Below are 16,574 nucleotides of genomic sequence, written 5' to 3' on the forward strand. Positions count from 1 at the left end.
GAAAATAAGACCGACTGGGATCCCGAAATAGTAACACTCGAATACGGAGAAACGGTGATTCAAATCCCCGCCGCAGTGGATTTTAGGCATTCCGTAGCTTCCCTAAATCACAAAAGCCGGGACGGTTTCTTTCAAAAAGGCACGACCGATTTCATTCCCCAATCCGACCTTGTACTCCGCTCAAACGATATTCCTTCCGATTTCCGCACCTGGCAGACAATGGCAGGTGACGTATGAGCCAGTCACGCCAGACGTCATACATAGTACAATGTGCGTGTAGATACTAAATAAACTCAGTGGTAATAAACCCGGTGCAATATATATGGGACGTTGATCGTACGAAAAGGAGCCTGTAAACGCAATGTCTTTCACACTTCTAGCCTTAAAATTTTTAACATCGTGAAGGCGGCGGGAAACACACATTAAACTAACATGAAGTGTACTCCATGCCTGGATGTTCAACCGATCAGCATTTCATCACAACCGTACGAAGTACAGGGACTGGAGAAAAATATTGAAACACCGTCAGAAATGTATGCTGAAACATAAATTCAGATGCTAGTGAAGCCTGCAGATTGTGCTGCTGTGTTTGACAACGAACGACGCCTGTGGAATGTCCTCAGTACGTTGCAAGTGTCAGTAACGGCAAGGTCAGGGTTTCGCGTAGCTGGGAGTGCATTACGTCGGAGTTAAGCGAATTCGAACATAGGTTCAAAATGGTTCAAATGGCTCTGAGTACTATGGGACTCAACTGCTGTGGTCGTAAGTCCCCTAGAACTTAGAACTACTTAAACCTAACTAACGTAAGGACATCACACACATCCATGCCCGAGGCAGGATTCGAACCTGCGACCGTAGCGGTCGTGCGGCTCCAGACTGTAGCTCGAACATAGGCAAATCGTCGGTATTCGTATGGTGGGTGCTTCCGTAAACAAGATAGCCAACTTGTTTAGTGTTTCAAGAGGCCCAGAATCGAAGATATATACTGCATGCGGGGAGAACAGAAAAGCATCATCCGCTAAATGTGTATTGTGATGTGTGTTGAGTTATCATGAGAGACGCTCAGTTATGTGGATTGCGACGAGAAATAAGGAGACGACAACTGTAAAAGTCACTGCAGAACTCAATGTTACACTAGCCATCCTGTCGGCAGCAAAACAGTACGAGGGACGCTCTGTAAGGATGGAATTACAGGGCGTGGGCTGAGTGGGGGGATGAAACTCTGTGTACTCCCAAATCACCCACACGTTTAACACGTTCACACCGGCACTGAGAATTGTGTTTATAGCAGTGGGGCGGCACACGTGTTCGTGCTTTCCTTCATCTGGGGGCGCTGCTTTCCCTGCTTTCACCGCGGTGCAGCAGTCGTATTCAAATGCCCTGTGCATCCGACGGCCCGCCGGCTGGGTCCGGCCCACGATGGTTTCAACCGGCCCCGCGGAAGAAATTCGGAAGGTTACTCCTAATTATTTGTCGTCTGCGATTGCGTATCTCATTGCTGTATTTTGTTTTTCTATTCTGTCTCGTATTAATATTAGTAAATAATTCCGTCCGTTGTCGACGTATTATTACACTGCAATTGTTCAAATTGAAGGCAATTTGTAATGAAGTAGTTGCAACCAGCTGCTTTCATAGCCTTTTATTTCTATATGATGACATTTCAAGATAGCAGGCAACCCATCATGAGTTTTTTACGTTTATTTACGTCTCGTGAACAGTGTTTCTTTGCTAGAGAATGGTTCAAATGGCTCTGAGCACTATGGGACTTAATTTCTTTGGTCATCAGTCCCCTAGAACTTAGGACTACTTAAACCTAACTAACCTAAGGACATCACACACATCCATGCCCGAGGCAGGATTCGAACCTGCGACCGTAGCGGTCGCGCGGTTCCCATCTGTAGCGCCTAGAACCGCTCGGCCACTCCGGCCGGCCCTAAGGACATCACACACATCCATGCCCGAGGCAGGATTCGAATCTGCGGCCTTAGCAGCAGCGCGGTTCCGGACTGAATTGCCTAGAACCGCTCGGCCACAAGGGCCGGCCTTTGCTACCGGCGATGCTAAATTTTGCAGCAGTAGTTTCTTAGACAGTGACTGTAAAATGTCGTAAGCGAAGATACATTGTTCACGACGTTCAAATAGATATAAACTTCTGAAGAGAGAGTGAACAGAAAATGAATGAACCCTAAAAAATTCCGCTTTTTAAGAGTAATTTGTTGGCGCGGTGAGTCGAGAAAGGAATGTCATTCATATAGGTGCATTACTCAATAAACATTAGCGGACTTTAGGCGCTAGTACTGAGGCTATCGCGTCATGTCACGACGCGGTCCCCAAGCTTAGGTAAGCGAGTGAGTGAGGCCTAAAGATCACCAGAGGCTGCCCTCGCCTGCCCTAGGGTACTATTTTAATATACTGACCTTTTATTTTGAAAATCGCATACAGATAAAATATAATAATTTTTCACGAAACTAGTCAAAAATTATGTACACTACTGGCCATTAAAATTGATACACCAAGAAGAAATGCAGATCATAAACGGGTATTCATTGGACAGTTATATTGTACTAGAACTGACATGTGATTACATTTTCACGCAATTTGGGTGCATAGATGCTGAGAAATCAGTACCCAGAGCAACCACCTCTGGCCGTAATAACGGCCTTGATACGCCTGGGCATTGAGTCAAACAGTGCTTGGATGGCGTGTACAGGTACAGTTGCCCATGCAGCTTCAACACGATACCACAGTTCATCAAGAGTAGTGACTGGCGTATTGTGACGAACCAGTTGCTCGGCCACCATTGACCAGACGCTTTCAATTGGTGAGAGTTCTGGAGAATGTGCTGGCCAGGGCAGCAGTCGAACATTTTCTCTATCCAGAAAGGCCCGTACAGGACCTGCAACATGCGGTCGTGCATTATTCTGCTGAAATGTAGGGTTTCGCAGGGACCGAATGAAGGGTAGAGCCACGGGTCGTAACACATCTGAAATGTAACGTCCACTGTTCAAAGTGCGCCGTCAATGCGAACAAGAGGTGACCGAGACTTGTAACCAATGGTACCCTATACCATCACGCCGGGTGATACGCCAGTATGGCGATGACGAATACACGCTTCCGATGTGCGTTCACCGCGATGTCGCCAAACACGGATGCGACCATCATGATGCTGTACACAGAACCTGGATTCATCCGAAAAAGTGACGTTTTGCCATTCGTGCACCCAGGTTCGTCGTTGAGTACACCATCGCAGGCGCTCCTGTCTGTGATGCAGCATCAGGGGCAACCGCAGCCATGGTCTGCGAGCTGATAGTCCCTGCTGCTGCAAACGTCGTCGAACTGTTCGTGCAGATGGTTGTTGTCTTCCAACGTCCCCATCTGTTGACTCAGGGATCGAGACGTGGCTGCACGGTTCGTTACAGCCATACGGATAAGATACCTGTCATCTCGTCCGCTAGTGATACGAGGCCGTTGGGCTCCAGCGCCGTGTTCCGTATTGTCCTCCTAAACCCACCGATTCCATATTCTGCTAACAGTCATTGGATCTCGACCAACGCGAGGACCAATGTCGCGATACGATAAACCGCAATCACGATAGGCTACAATCCGACCTTTATCAAAGTCGGAAACGTGATGGTACGTATTTCTCCTCCTTACACGAGGCATCACAAGAACGTTTCACGAGGCAACGCCGGTCAACTGCTGTTTGTGTATGAGAAATCGGTTGGAAACTTTCCTCATGTCAGCACGTTGTAGGTATCGCCACCGGCGCCAACCTTGTGTGAATGCTCTGAAAAGCTAATCATTTGCATATCACAGCATCTTCTTCCTGTCGGTTAAATTTCGCGTCTGTAGCACGTCATCTTCGTGGTGTAGCAATTTTAATGGCCAGTAGTGTAATATCTCATTTGTACAAAAAGCTATCTCGTTGAAATGTCACGTAAAAATTGTATTCACATCTCTTCGTTGCACACGACCGATAGTTAACACATCATACGTTGTGTACTACCGGTAGCACACCTAATTGGTTGTGTTTCACATCATAATGTGGAAGGATTTAGGGTGAGCCACAGGTCATTCCCACTGCCCTATGAGAAGATCTAGTGTGGGCCACTGGTGGTACACACCTCTCTATGGGAGGATCTAGAATGAGCCATTGGTCATGCCGCCCTAAGGGAGGATTTCCGTCAGCCGCCGGTGATATACGCTGCCTATGGGAGGATCTGCCATGAGCCAAAGGTGGCACACGCTGCCCATATGGAAGGATCTAGCGTGTACGTGCGCGAACGTGTCACTAATGTATTCTTCCTACTGTACTGTGTACGCACGATACGAAATATTTCGTTATTTTCTATCCTTACTGATACTACAATTTTAATAACCAGCAATGCAGTTAACTTGAAGCGTGGAGGTCACATGCAAAGGAAGGACACAACTGATTATTTTCAGTTAGTAATGCACACTATGTGATCAAAAGTATCCGGACACCCCCAAAAACATACTTTTTCATATCAAGTGCACTGCACTGCGCTGCCACCTACTGCTAGGTACTCCATATCAGCGACCTCAATAGTCATTAGACATCGTGAGAGAGCAGAATGGGGCGCTCCGCGGAACTCACAGACTTAGAACTTGATCAGGTGATTGGGTGTCACTTGTGCCATACGCGGGATTACCACACTCCTAAACATCATTATGTCCACTGTTTCCGACGTGACAATGAAGTGGATACGTGAACGGACACGTATAGCACAGAAGCGCACAGGCCGACCTCGTCTGTTGAATGACAGAGACTGCCGACAGTTGAAGAGCGTCGTAAAGTCTAATAGGCAGACATATATCAAGATCATCACACAGAGATTCCAAACTGCATAGGGATTCACTGCAAGTACTATGACAGGCGGGAGGTGAGAAAACTTGGATTTCATGGTCGAGCGGCTGCTCATAAGCCGCACATCACGACAGTTATTGCCAAACGAAGCCTCGCTTGGTGTAAGGAGCGTAAGCATTGGACGATTGAGCAGTGGAAAAACGTTGTGTGGAGTGACGAATCATAGTACACAAAGTGGCGATCCGATGACGCCGGCCGGAGTGGTCGAGCGGTTCTAGGCGCTTCAGTCTGGAACCGCGCGGCCGTTACGGTCGCAGGTTCGAATCCTGCCTCGGGCATGGATGTGTGTAATGTCCTTAGGTTAGTTAGGTTTAGGTAGTTCTAAGTTCTAGGGGACTGATGACCACAGCAGTTAAGTCCCATAGTGCTCAGAGCCATTTGAACCATTTTGATCCGATGGCAGGGTGTGGGTATGGCGAATGCCTTGTGAACGTCATCTGCCAGCGTGTGTAGTGCCAACAGTAAAATTCGGAGGCGGTGGTGTTATGGTGTGGTCGTGTTTTCCATGGACCCCTTGTGTTTTGCGTGGCACTACCACAGCACAGGCCAGTATTGATGTTTTAAGCATCTTCTTGCTTCCCACTGTTAAAGAGCAATTCGGGGATGGCGATTGCATGTTTCAACACGATCGAACACCTGTTCATAATGCACGGCTTGTGGTGGAGTGGTTACACGACAATAACTTCCCTGTAATGAACTGGCCTGCGCAGTCCTGATCTGAATCCTATAGAACACCTTTGGGATGTTTTGGAACGCCGACTTCGTGCCAGGTCTCACCGACCGACATCGATACCACTCCTCAGTACAGCACTCCTTGAAGAGTGGGCTGCCACTCCCCAAGAAACCTTCTAGTACCTGACCGAACGTATGCTTGCGAGAGTGGAAGCTGTGATCTAGGCAAAGGGTGGGCCAACACCATATTGAATTCCAGCATTACCGATGGAAGGCGCCACGAACTTGTAAGTCATTTCCATCCAGGTGTCCGGATACTTTTGATCACATTATGTACAATGGACATACATGAAGTGTGAATAGGAATGGGAAGATGGTGGTTTTAATACTAAAGTTCACAAAGTAATACTGCATCTACTAGCGATGCAGAATCTCTATCTTCCGGCCTTTATTCTGTAGAGCGATCCACAGTGTTGTTTTGGTCACATTGTTGTGAGGAAAATTTTCCGGCGCTGCTGTGAGCGTTTCGTCTAGCTCTCGCCCGCTCCCTGCCCAGGAGGAACAAAGGGGAGCAGGCGGTCCGCTTCTCACGGGTGTCAGCAGCCTGGGCTAATAGAGAGTTCGCGCGGAACACCCAGACCGGGGCGCCACCGCGTAATGATGATGGATGCGAGCGAGCGCGCTAGCTGAGCGCAGGGCATGGGCGGGCGGCATCCGCACAGGCGCAACAGAGTCTTCCCTCTGGGGCTACGCTGATAGCTCCCCAGGCTTCCAGCACGGGCTGCACGAAACGATTCCGACTGTAGGAGTAACTCTCCTCCCCATCCCCCAGTACGTTATAAAACTCAATCACTGCGCGCAGCCAATGTAAGCACCCCGGAAAAAAAAAAAAATTACCTTACAAGGAGACGGCACGACCGTGGGGACGGGGATTTGTCCGAAATTTTGTGTGGTGAAAGAGAACCCCCAACACCTCACGTGGTTAAAATATTAGGACGCACTACCCGGAAAATCCCGAGAAAAATCGATCCAAAGTTTCTTAGGTGCCGTATGAGTATAAAATGTTAGTCCATTCCGGAGTCGCCGTTTGGCCTACATGGTTAGCTCTCAGACCCTTACGCCAGAGGTCTCGGGTTCGATTCCTCCTCACGCAATTTTTTTTTTTTCTGTTGCTTGCAAAATTGCAGCGCATTGTTACAGGAGAATCGTGAAATTAATTCCAGGGAAGATTGTATAAAAATTCATTCTATAATTCACCATCAACTATCGTCACCAATATTCCGAGACATGATTCAATATTCCTCGTTTGCCTCAAAATTATCGGATACTCAAAACATTTTCGTAAATGTTAATGGGGCATGTTTTCGTACAGATTTATTGCAAACGCCCTGTGATTGTAAAAAATCCGCTTTTATATGTTGCGCAAGATGTCGCAAGAATTATTGCTTTGTTTCTTTTTACGATAATTACCACTGCGGTTCTTGTTTATAATTATTATACGTATAAAAATTGAATGTTTCCAGCTGGCCGCGGTGACCGAGCGATTCTAGGCGCTGCAGTCCGGAACCGCGGGACTGCTACGGTCGCAGTGGCTATCACAGATGAAATGAGGTGTGTTAGGGAGGGCATAGGGTATTGGATTAGAGTAGTCTGTGCAGCTGAGTTAGCCACAGTGTCAGGGTGGTGTAATGGATAACACACCTGGCTAGTAAGCAGTACATCCAGTTTCAAGTCCCAGACTTGGCACAAAATTCATTACTTTAACTTCTATTCCTATCGTAGATCCTCATTCATCTCCATGGTATCCCAGTTCATGGTATGTAAAACACCTCCGTAACATCACAGAACCACCTCTGGCCCGAAGTACATCCTCCATGCACTGAGGGTTGCATACCTCTTTGGGTCATCGCTGGACAGGCGGAGGTTCGAGTCCTCCCTCGGGCATGGGTGTGTGTGTTTGTCCTTAGGATAATTTAGGTTAAGTAGTGTGTAAGCTTAGGGACTGATGACCTTAACTGTTAAGTCCCATAAGATTTCACACACGTTCACCTCATCGCTGCACTCGATACCTTGCATAATTTGAAAAGAGGCAACATCGCAACTCGTCGGACCACACTGAACGCTTCCAGTCAACTGCTCTTCAGTTTCTGTGTTGCCTGGTCCAGTGAAGACATGAAGCTTTATGTGCAACTATCAGCTATGACCTTTTGCGTGGTATCTATCTCCATTAAATACAGATTCCTTCACAATGGTCGCCCAGGAGCCATTTGAAGTGGACTTGCATTTACTGAGAGTAACAATTCCTACCGGAATTAAAAGGAAGGTCAGCGTTGGCCGTAATATTGATGGTTTATTGATAGCAAAATCGATTTTCAGTCACATAGTGATCATCATCAGTGCTGTTGTGTATAAATTAAACTCATAGACACTGGTATCAAGTTATTACCAGTAACCAAAGCTGAGAAACGATCACAATAACTCAAGTTGGTCCCGGATGCATGCAGTGATATTGTTAGGAAGGGTATCACACAGTCAAAGTACGTTCTCCTAAGGTATGCTAGCTCAAATTGATTGAATTTTCTCATTATGGTAGTACTGAAGAGCGATACGCTTTAATTGTTAAAAGCCATTCAAAGGCCAAGACCGCACTAAATATTTTTATTCAAGACAAACCGGTTTCAACAGTCTTATGTGAAGATGACAGCTAAGACTGTTGAAACCGGTTGTCTTGAATAAAAAATGTGTAGTGCGACCTTGGCTTTCGAATGGTTTTTAACAAGTGTCTCAATTTATGAACAGCCATCGATATTGCTGCCCGAGGTAGCATCTCAACGTCAGTTCACAGGGACGCGTACCGTGTGAGGATAAGCGTTGTCCTATTGAAATACGCGTCATAGGTGTCATGAGAGGTATCACATGAGAAAGCAGTACGTCTGTGGCCTTCTGTTATGCCCGTAAGACGTTCCCGGGTTGGGACAGTAGAAAATTCCTTTGATTTAATAATAATATTTAATTTGCGTAAGCTGGAACATTGTTTGTAGAAAATAGGAAACAGAAGCTCGTTATCAAATGATAACAAAATTGATTCAGCTGTCGTTGGGCAGGCACGAAAAATCAGTTACTGTATGTTTAAGCTCATGTTGGGTCCACAAATGAACTGCCAATTTTATGCTTACAGTAGCATTACTGATTTTCGACTCAGTTGCCTTTTGGGTTACTTTATGTACTGTAGCATTTCGCTTGAGTTGGACTGTCATAAAAACGTCTGAAAATAAAATTCTGTAACTTCGAAATCAAGGAAGTGAACTAAATATTATCAGTAACAAATCTGAGTAGATTTTTCAAGAACAGAACATCTTTCTTGGTTTTTAAATTTTCGTATCAGCTACCTATGAATTACGTAGGAACCCTGTCCATTATTATGTAGCTTTGGCTCACATTGTATCACAAAATCTAATAAATTACAATAAATTAAATTAACAACGTCCCTGACTATACAGCGAAGACCTATCACATTCATGTGAGACAATGTGAGTGTAATTAAGCTGTAGATAACCTCAACCCAAGCGAGGATCTTTGGAAATAGCTATGATCTATATACCTCGTCATATATAGCTACATTATTGTTGGCGAAGAGGCAACGGCCTTGCCGCAGTGGATACACCGGTTCCCGTCAGATCACCGAAGTTAAGCACTGTCGAGCGTGGCCGGCACTTGGATGGGTGACCATCCGGGCCGCCATGCGCTGTTGCCATTTTTCGGGGTGCACTCAGCCTCGTGATGCCAATTGAGGAGCTACTCGACCGAGTAGTAGCGGCTCCGGTCAAAGAAAACCATGATAACGAGCGGGAGAGCGGTGTGCTGACCTCATGCCCCTTCTATCCGCATCCTCAGCTGAGAATGACACGGCGGTTGGATGGTCCCGGTGGGCTACTTGTGGCCTGAAGACGGAGTGCATATTGTTGGCGAAGGATAAATAGAAGAAAAGTTTTGTGGCGGTGTTCGTAGCGACAAACACTTGGCTGTAGAAATGGCTTACGAAGTCACCGCCACCCTTTTAATAGCGGGCCGACCGGTCCGCTGGAACAGTAAACAGAAAGATGAAAACCCAAACACTCTGATTAAATAAAAGTCGGTACTTATCTTTATTAATGAAGATACAGAAACACAGTAGTGAACTCTGTGTCTACAGAAATCTGTCTAGTTCGAGTCGGAGCGGATAGGTCAGCGTCGGCTGACTACAAACAACAACTCTGCTGCGATGAACACACAAGTGACATGCAAGTACACAATTCGGTGGCGAGTATACAACTGAGCGGCGAATACAGAACTGTCCTAGCGCTCGCGACTCCAGCGCTTAAGAAGCCAGAAGCCAGCGGTGGCGCGCGCAGACTTGCGGCGATTTCCTGTATCGCTGGCGCTGCTTATGCGGACGGCGTCCGGACTTTGATGCTGCCAACCTTTTGGCAGCGGGCTCGGTTGGCATTACTGGCTAGGATATAACAAAAAGTCTTCAAAAACATGGTGAAACACTTTCCTAAAAGAGCTAAAAGTTGTTGTTACGACAAATGACTCACCCACGTAACAACGATAAGAGATGCAGGTAATAAATTTACGTATGGGATTACGAATTGTGATTAGAATGTCACCGCAGTCTCGATCTGTCACGGTGACCCTGCAGCACACGTCCCGAAATCGCCTCACACGGTTATTTCTAACCCGCTCCAGTCACGCGCAGGTCTGTGGACAATCGATGGCATCGGAAACGATATCGAAAGGGAACTGCTCAACGACTTATTTTACGGCATCCTGTGCCGCGCAGCGCCGCGATGTAACATTTTTACCTGTCCGCAATAAAGTATTCGGCACTTTACGTCGGCCGTCCGCCGGCCTCTGGCGCCATATAAAATTCATCGTTTTCCAGCCTGTTGAATATACGACCAGCAACTTGGCAACGGGTTCCCGGTAATTTCTGTCGGCTGCGGGAATCCTAGGGTAGTCCGCTACAAGAATCCGGAATTCCGTTGAATTCTTTTTGCCACCACTTAATGTAATATTATTGTGTATATTTAGGCCTAGTTGTGCGTAAAAAGTGACTACTTACTTCATTGACTTAATTGTTGTATCTTATGGATCGAAAGTGCATGTGAGTTTCATCACAATAAACTTTGAAGTTGACAGTGGCGATACCATGTATCCTATGCAATGTTATTGCGGAACGAACGGTTTCGCTAAATACGCTGACACCATGCAAGCTACGAAGCTGGTAAGGTCGAGAAATAGCTGGAGTTCGGCGACGTCAAAAAGTGTCTTCGGATCGAACAAATGATAACTAATTGGAGAAAAGTGGATATAAAACCTGAATCGAACATTTTCAGTTTAACTGAATCTTTCTTCATTTAAATTTGTGTACGGTGGCTTTTTAAGATAGTAATTACAAGGAGGAAGATCAAGTAGAAAAAATTATCATCCTCTTGTGCATCAAGTTCAGAAATTAGGTGATACTGGGCTCTAACCTATGGTATTCTGCAACAATACAATAAACTATCAGAAGGGCAGGTCCACAGTTATTCACATTTCGTGCATCATCAGCTTCGTTATATTTTTCCTCAGCACCTAATCATCACTTTCTGTCTTCTCTAAGGTGGAATTCCTATTTTTCTATAAAAGTTTATAACTTGAATATCACTATCGTATTTCCGAGTGATGAACTCCTAACCACCAGAATCGAGATAAGTACAGGGATGCACGCAAAAATGATAGAAATTCAGGTAGGAAGAACTGTAACTGGGATAACTTCCAATCAAGTTAAATTTCAAATTTGCGACTCTCGCTCCCCCCTAACCTTCTGCTACTATCTCTCATATTTCGTTTAATCCTCATCACTTCTTGGACTTTTTATTTGTTTATTGAGACCAACATGACATTACAACGAAGTAAGAGTTACCGATGTCAGTAGATATTTTTTGTATGATACAATTCAACACGTGGGAAATACACAGTTCAGAGTCTTATTACTTGCAACAATAACGCGATTATTTTTTCACTCTGTCATTGTCGATCAGCAATTCAACACGTGGGAAATACACAGTTCAGAGTCTTATTACTTGCAACAATAACACGATTATTTTTTCACTCTGTCATTGTCGATCAGAACGAATCTGTAACAAACAACAACAAACTCAAAAGCATGGTTAAAGGATAATTGTTTACAGTGTACAACATTGATGTAGAGAAAATGGAGAGGAAAAATTTGGTATAGGGCACTTGCGCTCGATCAAGTCGGGAAACTGCCACACACTGGCCTACACAATACACTTAAACCACAGCGCATGTGTCATGCGTGAGATTTTCAGTATTCTTTCTCTCTCTCTCTCTCTCTCTCTCCGTACGCGAAAAATTTGATCTTAGAGCAAAAAAAATGAATACGACCTTTCTCTCTGGGATACGCTTTCGCTAGAGGCGGCTGTTCTTGAGTTACTCAAGAAAATAATTAAAGGGGCCTTGAAATGCACTTCCACCAAGACAGCTACATCCTCCAACCACTCCCCCCCTCCACCCCACCCCCCAGTGGCCCAGATTTTTAGTATGTTGTTAATGGCACTCCCTCCTACCACTGTTCAAGAATTTGCGACTATACGAATTATTTCACGTATGGGACGATTGTTTGGTCTTCTTTGACCGGGCTAATACGCTACTAGCTTAGTCACTATTGCGTTAACATTACCAATTAAATCTTGTCCGTGACGGTATCGAAAAAAGGCTTTTGTAAATGTTATGGATAAACTAATTACTTTTACAGTTCGATCTCAGCTTAACCGCTACCGTCATTGTAGCAGCATAGTAAGAAGGCCATACAAACGAAACGATTTAATGGTTAATTTTGTGCAATTAAAATTCACAACACTGTAAGATAAAATTTAAACAAGCGACAATTTTACAATATGTAAGATTGCAACTAGGCCTGTGTCTAATAATAGCCCAGTCAATGAGCACCGAAAATTGTCAATGTCAATTAAATTCACCAATAGCCTTGTAACTTAAGATGTTATTTTATTTTGAAGGTTACCAGTTTCAGCGTTTCACCATGTCATCTTCAGGTCCCACATGCATCTCTCCAAGTAAAAGAAAATGCCATATTGAGCTATAAACCTCTGTATGTCTTGAATTCAATCGTTATACTAGTGCTTCATTCGAACACTTGATAGAGAGGGGGCGGAGAGGGGGTATGATGCATTGCTACCAAACCACCCACATCTTATTCAAATGGCTCTGAGCACTATGGGACTTAACATCTGTGGTCATCAGTCCCATAGAACTTAGAACTACTTAAACCTAACTAACCTAAGGACATCACACACATCCATGCCCGAGGCAGGATTCGAACCTGCGACCGTAGCAGCCGCGCGGTTCCGGACTGAGCGCCTAGAACCGCTAGACCACCGCGGCCGGCCACCTCTTATTCAGGGGAAGTTATAATTTATGGGTAGTTCATTAGTTAATTACTATTATAAGATCTCCAATGGTACATTATCCACCAAATTAAGTACAAAATATCTTGTTTTATACCCTCTTGCGATTCTAAATTTTAAGAGGGATTAGCAATCTAGGGTCAATAATAGAATTCTGATACGTAGAAGCACGAGAAAAGATTTTGTATTACAAACATTAACCTGCGTGTGTTTGTAGGACTATTCAGCAACTGTTGAATTCCCGAAGTATCGATTTTTTAATCAGCTTTGTTCTTCACAGCAGTCATTAACGGTACGGTAGACTGACAGACATGGTTGCTACTGCAATGATACAGATTCCAGGGACTTTGAGACGGAGACTATTCTTCACTGAGTGCAGCACGGCAGTCGGTTGTTCCTGTCAAAGACGGAGGAGGATTTTGTCAACATTTCGAGATTTTGGGCAGATTTCACTCAACAAGCGACCTAGGACGTTTTTTTTTTTTTTGCAGCCTTTGAACAACGATTCCTATAGGTTCAAACAAAACTACGGCTAGTGTAGCACCTCAATAAAAAAACTTTCAAAAATACGGTGCTTTACGAAAGAAAATAATTTATGCCTGTGACCTAACAGGATACGTCTGCTACACCAGTGACCTAGTGCGACTGATTAAAATCTCTGTCACTCTTTTTCACGTTGATTCTGATGTCATAGAGCAGGCATGTGCAACCTTTGGTGACCCACGTACGTAGTTCACTTACTTACTCAAACTTGCGGGCTGCCTCGTCACGTGACGCGATAGCAGCACCCCTAGCGTACAGATTCAAAACTGTAGCGTCCGTGACAATGTTTAACGGATAATGCACAGACATGGCAGACATGGCTCCCCTTTCCCGACACATCCCGCCAACAAGCAACACCTTAAAACAAGCATTTTTGAGAGCACATTCGTTTTATGTTGACCTCATCTTCAGATGTTTATATTATTGCACGTCGTGATGTTGATACTAATTTGCAAGTTGTGATTACTGTATCTTTATTTTCGGCGTTTTAGATTAGCTGTCTTAAGAACTTCCTTTGAAAAATTCTACAACGCCGTTAGCAAATAAACAACAAAAAATGGCTCTGAACACTATGGGACTTAACTGCTGTGGTCATCAGTCCCCTAGAACTACTTAAACCTAACTAACCTAAGGACATCACACACATCCATGCCCGAGGCAGGATTCGAACCTGCGACCGTAGCGGTCGCGCGGTTCCAGACTATAGCGCCTAGAACCGCTCGGCCACTACGGCCGAATAAACAACATTCGCGAGGCGTAAGTAAATATAAACTTATGGGGATGGCCTAAGCAACTGGTTGCAGCTAATTCGTTACAAATTACCTTCAATTTGAACATTTTATGTGTACAAATAAATCCGTAATGGACGGACCATTTGCTAATCTTAATACGAGAAAGAATAGGGAAAAGATATGCGGCAGTGAGATAGCCAATTCCAGTTGTCAAACAGTGAGGAGTAAACCCGTGAATTTCTTCCGCAGGCCGGATTGAAACCAATAGCGCGCCGGATCCGGCCCGCGGGCCGCCGGTTTCCCAGTCGTGTCATAAATGAGAGAAAAAATAAATTTCATTTGAACTTCTGGTAATGGCCTAGCAAGATATGAATACTTGTTACGAGTGATTAAGTCTCCATTTTGCGTACTGCTATTTAAGAGAAAACATTTTTCTGGCCAGTACTACAATAAGCATCGATATTATTTCATTCTTCGTGATGTTACTACTACTTGAGGTACGTTGCAGAGAAATATGCTTTATTTAGAAGAGACAGCAGGTGCGCTTCAGTGTAACATGCTACCACTTTCTAAATAAATCGTAACTGTCGGCACTAGACTTTCAATAACTTTCATTTTCGTCTGTATATGGATTTATTTAGCCTTTTCCACTTTGTCAAAGACAGAGTTTCATGCTACAGTTCACTGCGTATTCAGGTAATAGGATCTAATAGGAAGAGAGCGCAGTGTCAGACGAGATAGCTAGTCTGCAGGGCCACATTCTAGACCAGGGCCGGCCAAACGCTGCACAGTGTGCAGACGTGCGGAAGTGCTGCACATGTGCGCACGTGTGCGATAGCGAGCGACAGCGACATCTGTTAATAGGCATGTGTCCTAAATGAACGGCGGCGGCTCCTCTTCCCTGTTTATGTGGTACAAGCAAGAGCGCAACATACCCAGTCTCGTTTACCCCTGGTGACCGTAACTTTAACAGAGAAGTACTGAGAAATGGCAGGTACTGTGAAAAAGTAAAGAACAGAAGATCTATGTTCTCAGTCGTTTTGATCAAGCATCAGTGATGAAAATCTCCCGCAACTGCTTGCGTTTGTCAATGAGCAGTGCTTTTGTGCCCGATATTAGCTATATCATTTCTCATGACCAGTGATAAACGTGTTTGGATTTATTCCTTTCATAATTAAAAATTATTGTTTACTAACTGTGCACTATTGCCTCATTCTGCTCCATGTTACATTATTATAAGGAAAATTGGTCATTAAACCGATTGTTGTATACTTACATTTAGGTTCTTTTGTAAAAAAAAAAAAAATGTGTGAAGGGCTACGCTCAGCTGAAGTCGATAAAACATAACATTCATCTAATTGTCGGTTATTGTGCAGATTTCAGACGGAACTGATGAAAGATATAGCAATAATGGTATTGAAATAACAGGTGATCATCGAGAGGTCTGCGATTATCATTCTGTTCAGAGGTCAGTGAGACAGAAATTATGTGGGTATAACTCAGGGCACCGAGAATTAGTTATAGGAAACCTTGCATTAGTTTAATGTTATTTGAAATCATGACTAAGGTTCGTTGGAAGTCGCTAAGTGCTCTCTTTCTTAAATACTAGATCAAAAACACTGCGCGTATTTACGTGCCGTCAGTCAATCTGCCTTAATAAAAACCCACGGTTGTTAACTGTCTTACTTGTCTTACTGGGTTAAACTGTTAACATAAAAGTAGACGTCTCAATGAGTAGACTGTGACAGTATTTTAAATGTTTAATACGCGAAATACCTTCCCATGGTTGGCATGCAAGCTGTGGAAAGAGCACTAGAATGCGCCGGTACAGAGTATCTCAGCAAGTTGATAAAGCGACATCTGTGCGTAGAAAGATGCACTACATGAACGCTGACGGCTGCGGCGTGCTCGCTGTGACCCGGAAGTTGGACATGTGCAGGAGCACCGCACGCGTGCAGAATTTCTGGCCGGCTCTGTTCTAGACTCACTCGCAGCACAGAAATTCAGAATTTGGAATGCTTCCACGTAGTTTTCGATTCTAGGTAGCGATGCAGGGCGCGTAGGGGTGCAGCCTACGCGATTCGAAATGGCACGTCAAAGAGTGTGGGGAAGACGGTAGTACTTGCTGACGCGTAGGCCGAGTAGCACGGCGGCGCTGCCTATACTGCAGGGGCCGCTCGTTACTCGCTGTGAGCGGGGCGCAGCCGTCGTAACAGGTCCGCGGCGCTAATGACGAAATCGCACGCTTCGGCCGCGCCCGCCCTAACG

General features: G+C 44.9%; 1 protein-coding gene and 1 pseudogene across 3 annotated transcripts in view; one reads left to right on the forward strand and one right to left on the reverse strand.

Annotated features, from left to right (window-relative positions):
- LOC124794698 (irregular chiasm C-roughest protein) overlaps positions 1-16,574 on the reverse strand; it is a 1,925,819-nt gene that overhangs the window by 656,986 nt on the left and 1,252,259 nt on the right. The window lies entirely within an intron of this gene.
- LOC124796675 lies at positions 9,197-9,314 on the forward strand (annotated as a pseudogene).

This window comes from Schistocerca piceifrons, chromosome 4 (genome assembly GCF_021461385.2).
Source record: "Schistocerca piceifrons isolate TAMUIC-IGC-003096 chromosome 4, iqSchPice1.1, whole genome shotgun sequence".
Classification (NCBI taxonomy): domain Eukaryota; kingdom Metazoa; phylum Arthropoda; class Insecta; order Orthoptera; family Acrididae; genus Schistocerca; species Schistocerca piceifrons.